This window comes from Lissotriton vulgaris, chromosome 5, assembly GCF_964263255.1.
Source record: "Lissotriton vulgaris chromosome 5, aLisVul1.2, whole genome shotgun sequence".
NCBI lineage: Eukaryota > Metazoa > Chordata > Amphibia > Caudata > Salamandridae > Lissotriton > Lissotriton vulgaris.
In genome coordinates this window covers 1,546,841,672-1,546,860,988 of record NC_141693.1, presented here as the reverse complement: position 1 = coordinate 1,546,860,988, position 19,317 = coordinate 1,546,841,672, and the positions used below count along the sequence as shown (strand labels likewise).

Here is a 19,317-nt window from a genome sequence, read left to right as displayed (position 1 = left end):
GATTTGAATTGGATTGGTGTAACTGTTGTTTCTAGAGGTGGTGACAGGCTTTCAGCTACTTGAATAGGGCAAGTCAGGATTCATGAAACACATACAACCTTTGAGCGTGTGTAAATTGGCATATCCAGAAAGGAGCAGTTTGTACTACTGTCAAAACAGTTTCTCTCCACTTCTGGAAATATCCAGAGCTATGTAAAGCATACAACTGAGCTTTAATCTCATGAAGAAAGAGGTTTAAATGCAAAAAAGAAAACAAAAGCTTATCGTACTGGTGACATTTTCATTATATAGATTCCAAAAGAGTGCTTTAATTGAACGGAGCTGAAAACACACAATGGGATGTAAACCTAAATAACTATCAATATCATATTTCCCATCCTTGCATACCACCTACATTATAAAAATAAGCACAGCAGGACATATGACCGCGTGACCTAATGGATAAGGCGTCTGACTTCGGATCAGAAGATTGAGGGTTCGAGTCCCTTCGTGGTCGGTTTTTGCCAATGGTCACACAACTCAGATTTCCATTCAGAATGGAAGCAGGCTCTTCCAATACTCTTATAGCCATCATGTTCTCATTCCTAATTATTCATGAAGTGGAGTACATACTGCACAGTCATTTAGATTGCATCTTCAGCCTAAAATCATCTTGTTCATGTTAGTGGCATTAAGAAGTGCTTCTATGTACACGCATGGAATATGTAATAGGGTTGCAGAATTTTGACTTGACAGAATGGGTTTTTAGCTTAAGGGTGTGTAGATGAAATGCAAGGTGTGTAAGTATGTGTTCATGGAGTGCTTCAAGTGTAAAATCTATATGATTTGTGCAGTTAAAGTGCTAATTTTGCCTACGAGAAAGAGAAGTACTACAGAAGAATTATAAAGGATTGGCACATTGTCTGCCTTTGCTGATGACACAGTTGGCTAATTTGTGAAGCATTGGTCTATTAAGTTGCAGAGTGTGGTTGAACTTGGTTAGGAGACTTGTTTCTGTGTCCTGCTGAAGACAAGGACGGCTTGATACCACTGTCAAAGCCCAGTTTATTGAGAAAAGCATTCAGGAAAGAAGAAGTGTTGAGTCGAGAGGGGTTCTCCTCCAATTTCTCTCCACTTGCTCGAAATGCAGAGAGTCCATTATAGCACAGAACAGAGTGTTAAAGTCGGGGATGGAAGAGGATGAAAATGGGAAGTTTACTTATGGAGAGAACTGAGAAATGTCCTGTGTGCAGACACCAGTGTTTGACGATTGAATACATTTAAATAATGCCTCTAGACTGCAAGTGTTTATCTGTGCCTCAGAGGCCTAATGGATAAGGCACTGGCCTCCTAAGCCAGGGATTGTGGGTTCGAGTCCCATCTGAGGTGAAAACCAATATCCACTCTTCCTTTTCCAGAAAAAGTTATATATTTATTACATGCTTCCGCTCAGAAGCTTATGTGGTATTAGGAACTTTGAAATGGTACCATTTTACTTCTGTACTCTTCAGAGTCATGTTGGTGTTCTGAAACTACAAAGTAGATTTTTAAACACCTATATTTGTCAAATGCAACTTTGACCCGGCAGAAGATATTCCTTTGGAAAAAATTATTTGAATTGGATTGGTGTAACTGTTGTTTCTAGAGGTGGTGACAGGCTTTCAGCTACTTGAATAGGGCAAGTCAGGATTCATGAAACGTATACAACCTTTGAGCGTGTGTAAATTGGCATATCCAGAAAGGAGCAGTTTTTACTACTGTCAAAACAGTTTCTCTCCACTTCTAGAAATATCCAGAGCTATGTAAAGCATACAACTGAGCTTTATTCTCATGAAGAAAGAGGTTTAAATGCAAAAAAGAAAACAAAAGCTTATCGTACTGGTGACATTTTCATTATATAGATTCCAAAAGAGTGCTTTATTTGAAAGGAGCTGAAAAAACACAATGGGATGTAAGCCTAAATAACTATAAATATCATATTTCCCATTCTTTCATACCACCTACATTATAAAAATAAGCACAGCAGGACATATGACCGCGTGGCCTAATGGATAAGGCGTCTGACTTCGGATCAGAAGATTGAGGGTTCGAGTCCCTTCGTGGTCGGTTTTTGCCAATGGTCACACAACTCAGCTTTCCATTCAGAATGGAAGCAGGCTCTTCCAATACTCATATAGCCATCATGTTCTCATTCCTAATTATTCATGAAGTGGAGTACATACTGCACAGTCATTTAGATTGCATCTTCAGCCTAAAATCTTGTTCATGTTAGTGGCATTAAGAAGTGCTTCTATGTACACGCACTGAATATGTAATAGGGTTGCAGAATTTTGACTTGACAGAATGGGTTTTTAGCTTAAGGGTGTGTAGATGAAATGCAAGGTGTGTAAGTATGTGTTCATGGAGTGCTTCAAGTGTAAAATCTGTATGATTTGTGCAGTTAAAGTGCTAATTTTGCCTACGAGAAAGAAAAGTACTACAGAAGAATTATAAAGGATTGGCACATTGGCTGCCTTTGCTGATGACACAGTTGGCTAATTTGTAAAGCATTGGTATATTAAGTTCCAGAGTGTGGTTGAACTTGGTTAGGAGACTTGGTGCCTCTTTCTGTGTCCTGCTGAAGACAAGGACGGCTTGATACCACTGTCAAAGCCCAGTTTATTGAGAAAAGCATCCAGGAAAGAAGAAGTGTTGAGTCGAAAGTGGTTCTCCTCCAATTTCTCTCCACTTGCTCGAAATGCAGAGCCTCCATTATAGCACAGAACAGAGTGTTAAAGTCGGGGATGGAAGAGGATGAAAATGGGAAGTTTACTTATGGAGAGAACTGAGAAATGTCCTGTGTGCAGACACCAGTGTTTGACGATTGAATACATTTAAATAATGCCTCTAGACTGCAAGGGTTTATCTGTGCCTCAGTGGCCTAATGGATAAGGCACTGGCCTCCTAAGCCAGGGATTGTGGGTTTGAGTCCCATCTGAGGTGAAAACCAATATCCGCTCTTACTTTTCCAGAAAAATGTATATATTTATAACATGCTTCCGCTCAGAAGCTTATGAGGTATTAGGAACTTTGAAATGGTACCATTTTACTTCTGTACTCTTCAGGGTCATGTTGGTGTTCTGAAACTACAAAGTAGATTTTTAAACACCTATCTTTGTCAGATGCAACTTTGACCCGACAGAAGATATTCCTTTGGAAAAAATGATTTGAATTGGATTGGTGTAACTGTTGTTTCTAGAGGTGGTGACAGGCTTTCAGCTACTTGAATAGGGCAAGTCAGGATTCATGAAACGTATACAACCTTTGAGCGTGTGTAAATTGGCATATCCAGAAAGGAGCAGTTTTTACTACTGTCAAAACAGTTTCTCTCCACTTCTAGAAATATCCAGAGCTATGTAAAGCATACAACTGAGCTTTATTCTCATGAAGAAAGAGGTTTAAATGCAAAAAAGAAAACAAAAGCTTATCGTACTGGTGACATTCTCATTATATAGATTCCAAAAGAGTGCTTTAATTGAAAGGAGCTGAAAAAACACAATGGGATGTAAACCTAAATAACTATCAATATCATATTTCCCATCCTTGCATACCACCTACATTATAAAAATAAGCACAGCAGGACATATGACTGCGTGGCCTAATGGATAAGGCGTCTAACTTCGTATCACAAGATTGAGGGTTCGAGTCCCTTCGTGGTCGGTTTTTGCCAATGGTCACACAACTCTGCTTTCCATTCAGAATGGAAGCAGGCTCTACCAATACTCTTATAGCCATCATGTTCTCATTCCTAATTATTCATGAAGTGGAGTACATACTGCACAGTCATTTAGATTGCATCTTCAGCCTAAAATCTTGTCCATGTTAGTGGCATTAAGAAGTGCTTCTATGTACATGCACTGAATATGTAATAGGGTTGCAGAATTTTGACTTGACAGAATGTGTTTTAGCTTAAGGGTGTGTAGATGAAATGCAAGGTGTGTAAGTATGTGTTCATGGAGTGCTTCAAGTGTAAAAATCTGTATGATTTGTGCAGTTAAAGTGCTAATTTTGCCTACGAGAAAGAAAAGTACTACAGAAGAATTATAAAGGATTGGCACATTGGCTGCCTTTGCTGATGACACAGTTGGCTAATTTGTAAAGCATTGGTCTATTAAGTTGCAGAGTGTGGTTGAACTTGGTTAGGAGACTTGGTGCCTGTTTCTGTGTCCTGCTGAAGACAAGGACGGCTTGATACCACTGTCAAAGCCCAGTTTATTGAGAAAAACATCCAGGAAAGAAGAAGTGTTGAGTCGAAAGTGGATCTCCTCCAATTTCTCTCCACTTGCTCGAAATGCAGAGCCTCCATTATAGCACAGAACAGAGTGTTAAAGTCGGGGATGGAAAAGGATGAAAATGGGAAGTTTACTTATGGAGAGAACTGAGAAATGTCCTGTGTGCAGACACCAGTGTTTGACGGTTGAATACATTTATATAATGCCTCTAGACTGCAAGTGTTCATCTGTGCCTCAGTGGCCTAATGGATAAGGCACTGGCCTCCTAAGCCAGGAATTGTGGGTTCGAGTCCCATCTGAGGTGAAAACCAATATCCACTCTTACTTTTCCAGAAAAATTGATATATTTATTACATGCTTCCGCTCAGAAGCTTATGTGGTATTAGGAACTTTGAAATGGTACCATTTTACTTCTGTACTCTTCAGAGTCATGTTGGTGTTCTGAAACTACAAAGTAGATTTTTAAACACCTGTCTTAGTCAGATGCAACTTTGACCCGGCAGAAGATATTCCTTTGGAAAAAATGATTTGAATTGGATTGGTGTAACTGTTGTTTCTAGAGGTGGTGACAGGCTTTCAGCTACTTGAATAGGGCAAGTCAGGATTCATGAAACGTATACAACCTTTGAGCGTGTGTAAATTGGCATATCCAGAAAGGAGCAGTTTTTACTACTGTCAAAACAGTTTCTCTCCACTTCTAGAAATATCCAGAGCTATGTAAAGCATACAACTGAGCTTTATTCTCATGAAGAAAGAGGTTTAAATGCAAAAAAGAAAACAAAAGCTTATCGTACTGGTGACATTCTCATTATATAGATTCCAAAAGAGTGCTTTAATTGAAAGGAGCTGAAAACAGACAATGGGATGTAAACCTAAATAACTATCAATATCATATTTCCCATCCTTGCATACCACCTACATTATAAAAATAAGCACAGCAGGACATATGACCGCGTGGCCTAATGGATAAGGCGTCTGACTTTGGATCAGAAGATTGAGGGTTCGAGTCCCTTCGTGGTCGGTTTTTGCCAATGGTCACACAACTCAGATTTCCATTCAGAATGGAAGCAGGCTCTTCCAATACTCTTATAGCCATCATATTCTCATTCCTAATTATTCATGAAGTGGAGTACATACTGCACAGTCATTTAGATTGCATCTTCAGCCTAAAATCTTGTTCATGTTGGTGGCATTAAGAAGTGCTTCTATGTACACGCACGGAATATGTAATAGGGTTGCAGAATTTTGACTTGACAGAATGGGGTTTTAGCTTAAGGGTGTGTAGATGAAATGCAAGGTGTGTAAGTATGTGTTCATGGAGTGCTTCAAGTGTAAAATCTGTATGATTTGTGCAGTTAAAGTGCTAATTTTGCCTACGAGAAAGAAAAGTACTACAGAAGAATTATAAAGGATTGGCACATTGGCTGCCTTTGCTGATGACACAGTTGGCTAATTTGTGAAGCATTGGTCTATTAAGTTGCAGAGTGTGGTTGAACCTGGTTAGGAGACTTGGTGCCTGTTTCTGTGTCCTGCTGAAGACAAGGACGGCTTGATACCACTGTCAAAGCCCAGTTTATTGAGAAAAGCATCCAGGAAAGAAGAAGTGTTGAGTCGAAAGTGGTTCTCCTCCAATTTCTCTCCACTTGCGCGAAATGCAGAGCCTCCATTATAGCACAGAAAAGAGTGTTAAAGTCGGGGATGGAAGAGGATGAAAATGGGAAGTTTACTTATAGAGAGAACTGAGAAATGTCCTGTGTGCAGACACCAGTGTTTGACGATTGAATACATTTAAATAATGCCTCTAGACTGCAAGTGTTTATCTGTGCCTCAGTGGCCTAACGGATAAGGCACTGGCCTCCTAAGCCAGGGATTGTGGGTTTGAGTCCCATCTGAGGTGAAAACCAATATCCACTCTTACTTTTCCAGAAAAATTGATATATTTATTACATGCTTCCGCTCAGAAGCTTATGTGGTATTAGGAACTTTGAAATGGTACCATTTTACTTCTGTACTCTCCGGACTCATGTTGGTGTTCTGAAACTACAAAGTAGATTTTTAAACACCTATCTTTGTCAGATGCAACTTTGACCCAGCAGAAGATATTCCTTTGGAAAAAATGATTTGAATTGGATTGGTGTAACTGTTGTTTCTAGAGGTGGTGACAGGCTTTCAGCTACTTGAATAGGGCAAGTCAGGATTCATGAAACACATACAACCTTTGAGCGTGTGTAAATTGGCATATCCAGAAAGGAGCAGTTTGTACTACTGTCAAAACAGTTTCTCTCCACTTCTGGAAATATCCAGAGCTATGTAAAGCATACAACTGAGCTTTAATCTCATGAAGAAAGAGGTTTAAATGCAAAAAAGAAAACAAAAGCTTATCGTACTGGTGACATTTTCATTATATAGATTCCAAAAGAGTGCTTTAATTGAACGGAGCTGAAAACACACAATGGGATGTAAACCTAAATAACTATCAATATCATATTTCCCATCCTTGCATACCACCTACATTATAAAAATAAGCACAGCAGGACATATGACCGCGTGACCTAATGGATAAGGCGTCTGACTTCGGATCAGAAGATTGAGGGTTCGAGTCCCTTCGTGGTCGGTTTTTGCCAATGGTCACACAACTCAGATTTCCATTCAGAATGGAAGCAGGCTCTTCCAATACTCTTATAGCCATCATGTTCTCATTCCTAATTATTCATGAAGTGGAGTACATACTGCACAGTCATTTAGATTGCATCTTCAGCCTAAAATCATCTTGTTCATGTTAGTGGCATTAAGAAGTGCTTCTATGTACACGCATGGAATATGTAATAGGGTTGCAGAATTTTGACTTGACAGAATGGGTTTTTAGCTTAAGGGTGTGTAGATGAAATGCAAGGTGTGTAAGTATGTGTTCATGGAGTGCTTCAAGTGTAAAATCTATATGATTTGTGCAGTTAAAGTGCTAATTTTGCCTACGAGAAAGAGAAGTACTACAGAAGAATTATAAAGGATTGGCACATTGTCTGCCTTTGCTGATGACACAGTTGGCTAATTTGTGAAGCATTGGTCTATTAAGTTGCAGAGTGTGGTTGAACTTGGTTAGGAGACTTGTTTCTGTGTCCTGCTGAAGACAAGGACGGCTTGATACCACTGTCAAAGCCCAGTTTATTGAGAAAAGCATTCAGGAAAGAAGAAGTGTTGAGTCGAGAGGGGTTCTCCTCCAATTTCTCTCCACTTGCTCGAAATGCAGAGAGTCCATTATAGCACAGAACAGAGTGTTAAAGTCGGGGATGGAAGAGGATGAAAATGGGAAGATTACTTATGGAGAGAACTGAGAAATGTCCTGTGTGCAGACACCAGTGTTTGACGATTGAATACATTTAAATAATGCCTCTAGACTGCAAGTGTTTATCTGTGCCTCAGAGGCCTAATGGATAAGGCACTGGCCTCCTAAGCCAGGGATTGTGGGTTCGAGTCCCATCTGAGGTGAAAACCAATATCCACTCTTCCTTTTCCAGAAAAAGTTATATATTTATTACATGCTTCCGCTCAGAAGCTTATGTGGTATTAGGAACTTTGAAATGGTACCATTTTACTTCTGTACTCTTCAGAGTCATGTTGGTGTTCTGAAACTACAAAGTAGATTTTTAAACACCTATATTTGTCAAATGCAACTTTGACCCGGCAGAAGATATTCCTTTGGAAAAAATTATTTGAATTGGATTGGTGTAACTGTTGTTTCTAGAGGTGGTGACAGGCTTTCAGCTACTTGAATAGGGCAAGTCAGGATTCATGAAACGTATACAACCTTTGAGCGTGTGTAAATTGGCATATCCAGAAAGGAGCAGTTTTTACTACTGTCAAAACAGTTTCTCTCCACTTCTAGAAATATCCAGAGCTATGTAAAGCATACAACTGAGCTTTATTCTCATGAAGAAAGAGGTTTAAATGCAAAAAAGAAAACAAAAGCTTATCGTACTGGTGACATTTTCATTATATAGATTCCAAAAGAGTGCTTTATTTGAAAGGAGCTGAAAAAACACAATGGGATGTAAACCTAAATAACTATAAATATCATATTTCCCATTCTTTCATACCACCTACATTATAAAAATAAGCACAGCAGGACATATGACCGCGTGGCCTAATGGATAAGGCGTCTGACTTCGGATCAGAAGATTGAGGGTTCGAGTCCCTTCGTGGTCGGTTTTTGCCAATGGTCACACAACTCAGCTTTCCATTCAGAATGGAAGCAGGCTCTTCCAATACTCATATAGCCATCATGTTCTCATTCCTAATTATTCATGAAGTGGAGTACATACTGCACAGTCATTTAGATTGCATCTTCAGCCTAAAATCTTGTTCATGTTAGTGGCATTAAGAAGTGCTTCTATGTACACGCACTGAATATGTAATAGGGTTGCAGAATTTTGACTTGACAGAATGGGTTTTTAGCTTAAGGGTGTGTAGATGAAATGCAAGGTGTGTAAGTATGTGTTCATGGAGTGCTTCAAGTGTAAAATCTGTATGATTTGTGCAGTTAAAGTGCTAATTTTGCCTACGAGAAAGAAAAGTACTACAGAAGAATTATAAAGGATTGGCACATTGGCTGCCTTTGCTGATGACACAGTTGGCTAATTTGTAAAGCATTGGTATATTAAGTTCCAGAGTGTGGTTGAACTTGGTTAGGAGACTTGGTGCCTCTTTCTGTGTCCTGCTGAAGACAAGGACGGCTTGATACCACTGTCAAAGCCCAGTTTATTGAGAAAAGCATCCAGGAAAGAAGAAGTGTTGAGTCGAAAGTGGTTCTCCTCCAATTTCTCTCCACTTGCTCGAAATGCAGAGCCTCCATTATAGCACAGAACAGAGTGTTAAAGTCGGGGATGGAAGAGGATGAAAATGGGAAGTTTACTTATGGAGAGAACTGAGAAATGTCCTGTGTGCAGACACCAGTGTTTGACGATTGAATACATTTAAATAATGCCTCTAGACTGCAAGTGTTTATCTGTGCCTCAGTGGCCTAATGGATAAGGCACTGGCCTCCTAAGCCAGGGATTGTGGGTTTGAGTCCCATCTGAGGTGAAAACCAATATCCGCTCTTACTTTTCCAGAAAAATGTATATATTTATAACATGCTTCCGCTCAGAAGCTTATGAGGTATTAGGAACTTTGAAATGGTACCATTTTACTTCTGTACTCTTCAGGGTCATGTTGGTGTTCTGAAACTACAAAGTAGATTTTTAAACACCTATCTTTGTCAGATGCAACTTTGACCCGACAGAAGATATTCCTTTGGAAAAAATGATTTGAATTGGATTGGTGTAACTGTTGTTTCTAGAGGTGGTGACAGGCTTTCAGCTACTTGAATAGGGCAAGTCAGGATTCATGAAACGTATACAACCTTTGAGCGTGTGTAAATTGGCATATCCAGAAAGGAGCAGTTTTTACTACTGTCAAAACAGTTTCTCTCCACTTCTAGAAATATCCAGAGCTATGTAAAGCATACAACTGAGCTTTATTCTCATGAAGAAAGAGGTTTAAATGCAAAAAAGAAAACAAAAGCTTATCGTACTGGTGACATTCTCATTATATAGATTCCAAAAGAGTGCTTTAATTGAAAGGAGCTGAAAAAACACAATGGGATGTAAACCTAAATAACTATCAATATCATATTTCCCATCCTTGCATACCACCTACATTATAAAAATAAGCACAGCAGGACATATGACTGCGTGGCCTAATGGATAAGGCGTCTAACTTCGTATCACAAGATTGAGGGTTCGAGTCCCTTCGTGGTCGGTTTTTGCCAATGGTCACACAACTCTGCTTTCCATTCAGAATGGAAGCAGGCTCTACCAATACTCTTATAGCCATCATGTTCTCATTCCTAATTATTCATGAAGTGGAGTACATACTGCACAGTCATTTAGATTGCATCTTCAGCCTAAAATCTTGTCCATGTTAGTGGCATTAAGAAGTGCTTCTATGTACATGCACTGAATATGTAATAGGGTTGCAGAATTTTGACTTGACAGAATGTGTTTTAGCTTAAGGGTGTGTAGATGAAATGCAAGGTGTGTAAGTATGTGTTCATGGAGTGCTTCAAGTGTAAAAATCTGTATGATTTGTGCAGTTAAAGTGCTAATTTTGCCTACGAGAAAGAAAAGTACTACAGAAGAATTATAAAGGATTGGCACATTGGCTGCCTTTGCTGATGACACAGTTGGCTAATTTGTAAAGCATTGGTCTATTAAGTTGCAGAGTGTGGTTGAACTTGGTTAGGAGACTTGGTGCCTGTTTCTGTGTCCTGCTGAAGACAAGGACGGCTTGATACCACTGTCAAAGCCCAGTTTATTGAGAAAAACATCCAGGAAAGAAGAAGTGTTGAGTCGAAAGTGGATCTCCTCCAATTTCTCTCCACTTGCTCGAAATGCAGAGCCTCCATTATAGCACAGAACAGAGTGTTAAAGTCGGGGATGGAAAAGGATGAAAATGGGAAGTTTACTTATGGAGAGAACTGAGAAATGTCCTGTGTGCAGACACCAGTGTTTGACGGTTGAATACATTTATATAATGCCTCTAGACTGCAAGTGTTCATCTGTGCCTCAGTGGCCTAATGGATAAGGCACTGGCCTCCTAAGCCAGGAATTGTGGGTTCGAGTCCCATCTGAGGTGAAAACCAATATCCACTCTTACTTTTCCAGAAAAATTGATATATTTATTACATGCTTCCGCTCAGAAGCTTATGTGGTATTAGGAACTTTGAAATGGTACCATTTTACTTCTGTACTCTTCAGAGTCATGTTGGTGTTCTGAAACTACAAAGTAGATTTTTAAACACCTGTCTTAGTCAGATGCAACTTTGACCCGGCAGAAGATATTCCTTTGGAAAAAATGATTTGAATTGGATTGGTGTAACTGTTGTTTCTAGAGGTGGTGACAGGCTTTCAGCTACTTGAATAGGGCAAGTCAGGATTCATGAAACGTATACAACCTTTGAGCGTGTGTAAATTGGCATATCCAGAAAGGAGCAGTTTTTACTACTGTCAAAACAGTTTCTCTCCACTTCTAGAAATATCCAGAGCTATGTAAAGCATACAACTGAGCTTTATTCTCATGAAGAAAGAGGTTTAAATGCAAAAAAGAAAACAAAAGCTTATCGTACTGGTGACATTCTCATTATATAGATTCCAAAAGAGTGCTTTAATTGAAAGGAGCTGAAAACAGACAATGGGATGTAAACCTAAATAACTATCAATATCATATTTCCCATCCTTGCATACCACCTACATTATAAAAATAAGCACAGCAGGACATATGACCGCGTGGCCTAATGGATAAGGCGTCTGACTTTGGATCAGAAGATTGAGGGTTCGAGTCCCTTCGTGGTCGGTTTTTGCCAATGGTCACACAACTCAGATTTCCATTCAGAATGGAAGCAGGCTCTTCCAATACTCTTATAGCCATCATATTCTCATTCCTAATTATTCATGAAGTGGAGTACATACTGCACAGTCATTTAGATTGCATCTTCAGCCTAAAATCTTGTTCATGTTGGTGGCATTAAGAAGTGCTTCTATGTACACGCACGGAATATGTAATAGGGTTGCAGAATTTTGACTTGACAGAATGGGGTTTTAGCTTAAGGGTGTGTAGATGAAATGCAAGGTGTGTAAGTATGTGTTCATGGAGTGCTTCAAGTGTAAAATCTGTATGATTTGTGCAGTTAAAGTGCTAATTTTGCCTACGAGAAAGAAAAGTACTACAGAAGAATTATAAAGGATTGGCACATTGGCTGCCTTTGCTGATGACACAGTTGGCTAATTTGTGAAGCATTGGTCTATTAAGTTGCAGAGTGTGGTTGAACCTGGTTAGGAGACTTGGTGCCTGTTTCTGTGTCCTGCTGAAGACAAGGACGGCTTGATACCACTGTCAAAGCCCAGTTTATTGAGAAAAGCATCCAGGAAAGAAGAAGTGTTGAGTCGAAAGTGGTTCTCCTCCAATTTCTCTCCACTTGCGCGAAATGCAGAGCCTCCATTATAGCACAGAAAAGAGTGTTAAAGTCGGGGATGGAAGAGGATGAAAATGGGAAGTTTACTTATGGAGAGAACTGAGAAATGTCCTGTGTGCAGACACCAGTGTTTGACGATTGAATACATTTAAATAATGCCTCTAGACTGCAAGTGTTTATCTGTGCCTCAGTGGCCTAACGGATAAGGCACTGGCCTCCTAAGCCAGGGATTGTGGGTTTGAGTCCCATCTGAGGTGAAAACCAATATCCACTCTTACTTTTCCAGAAAAATTGATATATTTATTACATGCTTCCGCTCAGAAGCTTATGTGGTATTAGGAACTTTGAAATGGTACCATTTTACTTCTGTACTCTCCGGACTCATGTTGGTGTTCTGAAACTACAAAGTAGATTTTTAAACACCTATCTTTGTCAGATGCAACTTTGACCCAGCAGAAGATATTCCTTTGGAAAAAATGATTTGAATTGGATTGGTGTAACTGTTGTTTCTAGAGGTGGTGACAGGCTTTCAGCTACTTGAATAGGGCAAGTCAGGATTCATGAAACACATACAACCTTTGAGCGTGTGTAAATTGGCATATCCAGAAAGGAGCAGTTTGTACTACTGTCAAAACAGTTTCTCTCCACTTCTGGAAATATCCAGAGCTATGTAAAGCATACAACTGAGCTTTAATCTCATGAAGAAAGAGGTTTAAATGCAAAAAAGAAAACAAAAGCTTATCGTACTGGTGACATTTTCATTATATAGATTCCAAAAGAGTGCTTTAATTGAACGGAGCTGAAAACACACAATGGGATGTAAACCTAAATAACTATCAATATCATATTTCCCATCCTTGCATACCACCTACATTATAAAAATAAGCACAGCAGGACATATGACCGCGTGACCTAATGGATAAGGCGTCTGACTTCGGATCAGAAGATTGAGGGTTCGAGTCCCTTCGTGGTCGGTTTTTGCCAATGGTCACACAACTCAGATTTCCATTCAGAATGGAAGCAGGCTCTTCCAATACTCTTATAGCCATCATGTTCTCATTCCTAATTATTAATGAAGTGGAGTACATACTGCACAGTCATTTAGATTGCATCTTCAGCCTAAAATCATCTTGTTCATGTTAGTGGCATTAAGAAGTGCTTCTATGTACACGCATGGAATATGTAATAGGGTTGCAGAATTTTGACTTGACAGAATGGGTTTTTAGCTTAAGGGTGTGTAGATGAAATGCAAGGTGTGTAAGTATGTGTTCATGGAGTGCTTCAAGTGTAAAATCTATATGATTTGTGCAGTTAAAGTGCTAATTTTGCCTACGAGAAAGAGAAGTACTACAGAAGAATTATAAAGGATTGGCACATTGTCTGCCTTTGCTGATGACACAGTTGGCTAATTTGTGAAGCATTGGTCTATTAAGTTGCAGAGTGTGGTTGAACTTGGTTAGGAGACTTGTTTCTGTGTCCTGCTGAAGACAAGGACGGCTTGATACCACTGTCAAAGCCCAGTTTATTGAGAAAAGCATTCAGGAAAGAAGAAGTGTTGAGTCGAGAGGGGTTCTCCTCCAATTTCTCTCCACTTGCTCGAAATGCAGAGAGTCCATTATAGCACAGAACAGAGTGTTAAAGTCGGGGATGGAAGAGGATGAAAATGGGAAGTTTACTTATGGAGAGAACTGAGAAATGTCCTGTGTGCAGACACCAGTGTTTGACGATTGAATACATTTAAATAATGCCTCTAGACTGCAAGTGTTTATCTGTGCCTCAGAGGCCTAATGGATAAGGCACTGGCCTCCTAAGCCAGGGATTGTGGGTTCGAGTCCCATCTGAGGTGAAAACCAATATCCACTCTTCCTTTTCCAGAAAAAGTTATATATTTATTACATGCTTCCGCTCAGAAGCTTATGTGGTATTAGGAACTTTGAAATGGTACCATTTTACTTCTGTACTCTTCAGAGTCATGTTGGTGTTCTGAAACTACAAAGTAGATTTTTAAACACCTATCTTTGTCAAATGCAACTTTGACCCGGCAGAAGATATTCCTTTGGAAAAAATTATTTGAATTGGATTGGTGTAACTGTTGTTTTTAGAGGTGGTGACAGGCTTTCAGCTACTTGAATAGGGCAAGTCAGGATTCATGAAACGTATACAACCTTTGAGCGTGTGTAAATTGGCATATCCAGAAAGGAGCAGTTTTTACTACTGTCAAAACAGTTTCTCTCCACTTCTAGAAATATCCAGAGCTATGTAAAGCATACAACTGAGCTTTATTCTCATGAAGAAAGAGGTTTAAATGCAAAAAAGAAAACAAAAGCTTATCGTACTGGTGAAATTTTCATTATATAGATTCCAAAAGAGTGCTTTATTTGAAAGGAGCTGAAAAAACACAATGGGATGTAAACCTAAATAACTATAAATATCATATTTCCCATTCTTTCATACCACCTACATTATAAAAATAAGCACAGCAGGACATATGACCGCGTGGCCTAATGGATAAGGCGTCTGACTTCGGATCAGAAGATTGAGGGTTCGAGTCCCTTCGTGGTCGGTTTTTGCCAATGGTCACACAACTCAGCTTTCCATTCAGAATGGAAGCAGGCTCTTCCAATACTCATATAGCCATCATGTTCTCATTCCTAATTATTCATGAAGTGGAGTACATACTGCACAGTCATTTAGATTGCATCTTCATCCTAAAATCTTGTTCATGTTAGTGGCATTAAGAAGTGCTTCTATGTACACGCACTGAATATGTAATAGGGTTGCAGAATTTTGACTTGACAGAATGGGTTTTTAGCTTAAGGGTGTGTAGATGAAATGCAATTTGTGTAAGTATGTGTTCATGGAGTGCTTCAAGTGTAAAATCTGTATGATTTGTGCAGTTAAAGTGCTAATTTTGCCTACGAGAAAGAAAAGTACTACAGAAGAATTATAAAGGATTGGCACATTGGCTGCCTTTGCTGATGACACAGTTGGCTAATTTGTAAAGCATTGGTATATTAAGTTCCAGAGTGTGGTTGAACTTGGTTAGGAGACTTGGTGCCTCTTTCTGTGTCCTGCTGAAGACAAGGACGGCTTGATACCACTGTCAAAGCCCAGTTTATTGAGAAAAGCATCCAGGAAAGAAGAAGTGTTGAGTCGAAAGTGGTTCTCCTCCAATTTCTCTCCACTTGCTCGAAATGCAGAGCCTCCATTATAGCACAGAACAGAGTGTTAAAGTCGGGGATGGAAGAGGATGAAAATGGGAAGTTTACTTATGGAGAGAACTGAGAAATGTCCTGTGTGCAGACACCAGTGTTTGACGATTGAATACATTTAAATAATGCCTCTAGACTGCAAGTGTTTATCTGTGCCTCAGTGGCCTAATGGATAAGGCACTGGCCTCCTAAGCCAGGGATTGTGGGTTTGAGTCCCATCTGAGGTGAAAACCAATATCCGCTCTTACTTTTCCAGAAAAATGTATATATTTATAACATGCTTCCGCTCAGAAGCTTATGAGGTATTAGGAACTTTGAAATGGTACCATTTTACTTCTGTACTCTTCAGGGTCATGTTGGTGTTCTGAAACTACAAAGTAGATTTTTAAACACCTATCTTTGTCAGATGCAACTTTGACCCGACAGAAGATATTCCTTTGGAAAAAATGATTTGAATTGGATTGGTGTAACTGTTGTTTCTAGAGGTGGTGACAGGCTTTCAGCTACTTGAATAGGGCAAGTCAGGATTCATGAAACGTATACAACCTTTGAGCGTGTGTAAATTGGCATATCCAGAAAGGAGCAGTTTTTACTACTGTCAAAACAGTTTCTCTCCACTTCTAGAAATATCCAGAGCTATGTAAAGCATACAACTGAGCTTTATTCTCATGAAGAAAGAGGTTTAAATGCAAAAAAGAAAACAAAAGCTTATCGTACTGGTGACATTCTCATTATATAGATTCCAAAAGAGTGCTTTAATTGAAAGGAGCTGAAAAAACACAATGGGATGTAAACCTAAATAACTATCAATATCATATTTCCCATCCTTGCATACCACCTACATTATAAAAATAAGCACAGCAGGACATATGACTGCGTGGCCTAATGGATAAGGCGTCTAACTTCGTATCACAAGATTGAGGGTTCGAGTCCCTTCGTGGTCGGTTTTTGCCAATGGTCACACAACTCTGCTTTCCATTCAGAATGGAAGCAGGCTCTACCAATACTCTTATAGCCATCATGTTCTCATTCCTAATTATTCATGAAGTGGAGTACATACTGCACAGTCATTTAGATTGCATCTTCAGCCTAAAATCTTGTCCATGTTAGTGGCATTAAGAAGTGCTTCTATGTACATGCACTGAATATGTAATAGGGTTGCAGAATTTTGACTTGACAGAATGTGTTTTAGCTTAAGGGTGTGTAGATGAAATGCAAGGTGTGTAAGTATGTGTTCATGGAGTGCTTCAAGTGTAAAAATCTGTATGATTTGTGCAGTTAAAGTGCTAATTTTGCCTACGAGAAAGAAAAGTACTACAGAAGAATTATAAAGGATTGGCACATTGGCTGCCTTTGCTGATGACACAGTTGGCTAATTTGTAAAGCATTGGTCTATTAAGTTGCAGAGTGTGGTTGAACTTGGTTAGGAGACTTGGTGCCTGTTTCTGTGTCCTGCTGAAGACAAGGACGGCTTGATACCACTGTCAAAGCCCAGTTTATTGAGAAAAACATCCAGGAAAGAAGAAGTGTTGAGTCGAAAGTGGATCTCCTCCAATTTCTCTCCACTTGCTCGAAATGCAGAGCCTCCATTATAGCACAGAACAGAGTGTTAAAGTCGGGGATGGAAAAGGATGAAAATGGGAAGTTTACTTATGGAGAGAACTGAGAAATGTCCTGTGTGCAGACACCAGTGTTTGACGGTTGAATACATTTATATAATGCCTCTAGACTGCAAGTGTTCATCTGTGCCTCAGTGGCCTAATGGATAAGGCACTGGCCTCCTAAGCCAGGAATTGTGGGTTCGAGTCCCATCTGAGGTGAAAACCAATATCCACTCTTACTTTTCCAGAAAAATTGATATATTTATTACATGCTTCCGCTCAGAAGCTTATGTGGTATTAGGAACTTTGAAATGGTACCATTTTACTTCTGTACTCTTCAGAGTCATGTTGGTGTTCTGAAACTACAAAGTAGATTTTTAAACACCTGTCTTAGTCAGATGCAACTTTGACCCGGCAGAAGATATTCCTTTGGAAAAAATGATTTGAATTGGATTGGTGTAACTGTTGTTTCTAGAGGTGGTGACAGGCTTTCAGCTACTTGAATAGGGCAAGTCAGGATTCATGAAACGTATACAATCTTTGAGCGTGTGTAAATTGGCATATCCAGAAAGGAGCAGTTTTTACTACTGTCAAAACAGTTTCTCTCCACTTCTAGAAATATCCAGAGCTATGTAAAGCATACAACTGAGCTTTATTCTCATGAAGAAAGAGGTTTAAATGCAAAAAAGAAAACAAAAGCTTATCGTACTGGTGACATTCTCATTATATAGATTCCAAAAGAGTGCTTTAATTGAAAGGAGCTGAAAAAACACAATGGGATGTAAACCTAAATAACTATCAATATCATATTTCCCATCCTTGCATACCACCTACATTATAAAAATAAGCACAGCGGGACATATGACCGCGTGGCCTAATGGATAAGGCGTCTGACTTCGTATCAGAAGATTGAGGGTTCGAGTCCCTTTGTGGTCGGTTTTTGCCAATGGACACACAACTCAGCTTTCCGTTCAGAATGGAAGAAGGCTCTTCCAATACTCTTATAGCCATCATGTTCTCATTCCTAATTATTCATGAAGTGGAGTACATACTGCACAGTCATTTAGATTGCATCTTCATCCTAAAATCTTGTCCATGTTAGTGGTATTAAGAAGTGCTTCTATGTACACGCACTGAATATGTAATAGGGTTGCAGAATTTTGACTTGACAGAATGGGTTTTTAGCTTAAGGGTGTGTAGATGAAATGCAAGGTGTGTAAGTATGTGTTCATGGAGTGCTTCAAGTGTAAAAATCTGTATGATTTGTGCAGTTAAAGTGCTAATTTTGCCTACGAGAAAGAAAAGTACTACAGAAGAATTATAAAGGATTGGCACATTGGCTGCCTTTGCTGATGACACAGTTGGCTAATTTGTAAAGCATTGGTCTATTAAGTTGCAGAGTGTGGTTGAACTTGGTTAGGAGACTTGGTGCCTGTTTCTGTGTCCTGCTGAAGACAAGGACGGCTTGATACCACTGTCAAAGCCCAGTTTATTGAGAAAAGCATCCAGGAAAGAAGAAGTGTTGAGTCGAAAGTGGTTCTCCTCCAATATCTCTCCACATGCTCGAAATGCAGAGCCTCCATTATAGCACAGAACAGAGTGTTAAAGTAGGGGATGGAAGAGGATGAAAATGGGAAGTTTACTTATGGAGAGAACTGAGAAATGTCCTGTGTGCAGACACCAGTGTTTGACGGTTGAATACATTTATATAATGCCTCTAGACTGCAAGTGTTCATCTGTGCCTCAGTGGCCTAATGGATAAGGCACTGGCCTCCTAAGCAAGGAATTGTGGGTTCGAGTCCCATCTGAGGTGAAAACCAATATCCACTATTACTTTTCTAGAAAAATTTATATATTTATTACATGCTTCCGCTCAGAAGCTTATGAGGTATTAGGAACTTTGAAATGGTACCATTTTACTTCTGTACTCTCCGGACTCATGTTGGTGTTCTGAAACTACAAAGTAGATTTTTAAACACCTATCTTTGTCAGATGCAACTTTGACCCAGCAGAAGATATTCCTTTGGAAAAAATGATTTGAATTGGATTGGTGTAACTGTTGTTTCTAGAGGTGGTGACAGGCTTTCAGATACTTGAATAGGGCAAGTCAGGATTCATGAAACACATACAACCTTTGAGCGTGTGTAAATTGGCATATCCAGAAAGGAGCAGTTTGTACTACTGTCAAAACAGTTTCTCTCCACTTCTGGAAATATCCAGAGCTATGTAAAGCATACAACTGAGCT

The 19,317-nt window shown here is 39.4% G+C and overlaps 20 non-coding genes across 20 annotated transcripts; all 20 read left to right on the top strand.

Moving 5' to 3' along the window:
* The first annotated feature begins 423 nt into the window (after positions 1-423).
* TRNAR-UCG (transfer RNA arginine (anticodon UCG)) lies at positions 424-496 on the top strand. The gene has a single exon. It is a non-coding gene; the product is annotated as a tRNA-Arg (tRNA).
* A 799-nt stretch (positions 497-1,295) lies between these two features.
* Positions 1,296-1,368, top strand: TRNAR-CCU (transfer RNA arginine (anticodon CCU)). The gene has a single exon. It is a non-coding gene; the product is annotated as a tRNA-Arg (tRNA).
* Positions 1,369-2,012: 644 nt separating this feature from the next.
* On the top strand, positions 2,013-2,085 carry TRNAR-UCG (transfer RNA arginine (anticodon UCG)). The gene has a single exon. It is a non-coding gene; the product is annotated as a tRNA-Arg (tRNA).
* An 803-nt stretch (positions 2,086-2,888) lies between these two features.
* Positions 2,889-2,961, top strand: TRNAR-CCU (transfer RNA arginine (anticodon CCU)). The gene has a single exon. It is a non-coding gene; the product is annotated as a tRNA-Arg (tRNA).
* Positions 2,962-4,481: 1,520 nt separating this feature from the next.
* TRNAR-CCU (transfer RNA arginine (anticodon CCU)) lies at positions 4,482-4,554 on the top strand. Its single transcript has one exon. It is a non-coding gene; the product is annotated as a tRNA-Arg (tRNA).
* A 644-nt stretch (positions 4,555-5,198) lies between these two features.
* TRNAQ-UUG (transfer RNA glutamine (anticodon UUG)) lies at positions 5,199-5,271 on the top strand. The gene has a single exon. It is a non-coding gene; the product is annotated as a tRNA-Gln (tRNA).
* Positions 5,272-6,074: 803 nt separating this feature from the next.
* On the top strand, positions 6,075-6,147 carry TRNAR-CCU (transfer RNA arginine (anticodon CCU)). The gene has a single exon. It is a non-coding gene; the product is annotated as a tRNA-Arg (tRNA).
* Positions 6,148-6,791: 644 nt separating this feature from the next.
* On the top strand, positions 6,792-6,864 carry TRNAR-UCG (transfer RNA arginine (anticodon UCG)). The gene has a single exon. It is a non-coding gene; the product is annotated as a tRNA-Arg (tRNA).
* A 799-nt stretch (positions 6,865-7,663) lies between these two features.
* Positions 7,664-7,736, top strand: TRNAR-CCU (transfer RNA arginine (anticodon CCU)). Its single transcript has one exon. It is a non-coding gene; the product is annotated as a tRNA-Arg (tRNA).
* A 644-nt stretch (positions 7,737-8,380) lies between these two features.
* Positions 8,381-8,453, top strand: TRNAR-UCG (transfer RNA arginine (anticodon UCG)). The gene has a single exon. It is a non-coding gene; the product is annotated as a tRNA-Arg (tRNA).
* An 803-nt stretch (positions 8,454-9,256) lies between these two features.
* On the top strand, positions 9,257-9,329 carry TRNAR-CCU (transfer RNA arginine (anticodon CCU)). Its single transcript has one exon. It is a non-coding gene; the product is annotated as a tRNA-Arg (tRNA).
* A 1,520-nt stretch (positions 9,330-10,849) lies between these two features.
* Positions 10,850-10,922, top strand: TRNAR-CCU (transfer RNA arginine (anticodon CCU)). The gene has a single exon. It is a non-coding gene; the product is annotated as a tRNA-Arg (tRNA).
* Positions 10,923-11,566: 644 nt separating this feature from the next.
* Positions 11,567-11,639, top strand: TRNAQ-UUG (transfer RNA glutamine (anticodon UUG)). Its single transcript has one exon. It is a non-coding gene; the product is annotated as a tRNA-Gln (tRNA).
* Positions 11,640-12,442: 803 nt separating this feature from the next.
* TRNAR-CCU (transfer RNA arginine (anticodon CCU)) lies at positions 12,443-12,515 on the top strand. The gene has a single exon. It is a non-coding gene; the product is annotated as a tRNA-Arg (tRNA).
* Positions 12,516-13,159: 644 nt separating this feature from the next.
* TRNAR-UCG (transfer RNA arginine (anticodon UCG)) lies at positions 13,160-13,232 on the top strand. Its single transcript has one exon. It is a non-coding gene; the product is annotated as a tRNA-Arg (tRNA).
* Positions 13,233-14,031: 799 nt separating this feature from the next.
* Positions 14,032-14,104, top strand: TRNAR-CCU (transfer RNA arginine (anticodon CCU)). Its single transcript has one exon. It is a non-coding gene; the product is annotated as a tRNA-Arg (tRNA).
* A 644-nt stretch (positions 14,105-14,748) lies between these two features.
* On the top strand, positions 14,749-14,821 carry TRNAR-UCG (transfer RNA arginine (anticodon UCG)). Its single transcript has one exon. It is a non-coding gene; the product is annotated as a tRNA-Arg (tRNA).
* An 803-nt stretch (positions 14,822-15,624) lies between these two features.
* Positions 15,625-15,697, top strand: TRNAR-CCU (transfer RNA arginine (anticodon CCU)). Its single transcript has one exon. It is a non-coding gene; the product is annotated as a tRNA-Arg (tRNA).
* A 1,520-nt stretch (positions 15,698-17,217) lies between these two features.
* Positions 17,218-17,290, top strand: TRNAR-CCU (transfer RNA arginine (anticodon CCU)). The gene has a single exon. It is a non-coding gene; the product is annotated as a tRNA-Arg (tRNA).
* Positions 17,291-17,934: 644 nt separating this feature from the next.
* On the top strand, positions 17,935-18,007 carry TRNAR-UCG (transfer RNA arginine (anticodon UCG)). The gene has a single exon. It is a non-coding gene; the product is annotated as a tRNA-Arg (tRNA).
* Positions 18,008-19,317: the final 1,310 nt, after the last annotated feature.